This window comes from Vulpes vulpes, chromosome 6 (assembly GCF_048418805.1).
Source record: "Vulpes vulpes isolate BD-2025 chromosome 6, VulVul3, whole genome shotgun sequence".
NCBI lineage: Eukaryota > Metazoa > Chordata > Mammalia > Carnivora > Canidae > Vulpes > Vulpes vulpes.
The window spans coordinates 41,185,040-41,186,150 of record NC_132785.1 but is presented as its reverse complement, the minus strand read 5'-3'; positions in this window follow the sequence as shown (position 1 = coordinate 41,186,150).

Sequence of the window (1,111 nt, the reverse complement as noted above, 5' to 3'; positions counted from 1 at the left end):
GAGATCTCCTTATGGAGTGTTTGAATTGAACATAGTTTGATAACTAAATTACTCCATTAAAGGTCATAAAACATAACAATTTCTTATGTTGGTGGTACACAAAGTTCTCCTTGTCATGAAGTAAACACTTTTTGAAAAAAAATTGATCCAAATATTTAGATATTATCTCAAATCCAAATGTTGGGAGCCATAGCTTCCACACTCCAAAACTGGTTTGTCCTGCAGCAGTTCACAGAACAATCCCATGACTGCCTGGGGCATTGGAGAGGTTGGGACCAATAATCAAAAGAATAAATGTTGTCCCCATGCATATTAAATTGTACTAGTTTTTATAGCTGGCAGATACTTAAAGCTGTTCTTCTAGATAATAACACAGTGGGAAATCAATGATACTCAAGATGGACTTGTATTATGCCAAACTGGTAGAACCTATACTGCATCATTGCATTCCTGGGAGTCTGTGATGTTCCTTACTGGGAAAATAAAATAAAATAAAATCCTTTTCTATACAACTGGAATAATGCTGATGTGCATACCTTCCTGTAGCTTTTAGAGATAGAAAAGGGCATAGAAATTAAATCATATTGATATGGAGATGCTATTGTTTGCAATATTATTTACACTTTTTATTTTTTTTTAATTATTTATTTTTGATAGTCATACAGAGAGAGAGAGAGAGAGAGGCAGAGACACAGGCAGAGGGAGAAGCAGGCTCCATGCACCGGGAGCCCGACGTGGGATTCGATCCCGGGTCTCCAGGATCGCGCCCGGGCCAAAGGCAGGCGCCAAACCGCTGCGCCACCCAGGGATTCCTATTTACACTTTTTAAAAGTAAATACTGGAAATGGATCAAAATCATATTTAAATAATGTGGATAGAAGAATGGATAGATGATAATAATCATGATGTGAAAGTCATATAATAACTTTGGTTCCATATTCTACCATTCCTATTCTCTGAGTATACTCTCTTCTGCTCTTCAGGTCTCTTATTATGTGGTTAATTAAAACTGTATTTTAGTTATTTTACTTTCTTTGATGCCAAAATTAATAATACATGTGTTGCTAAATATTAAGTGAAAGTAAATAAGTAAACTAGAAAAAAAGAAAAA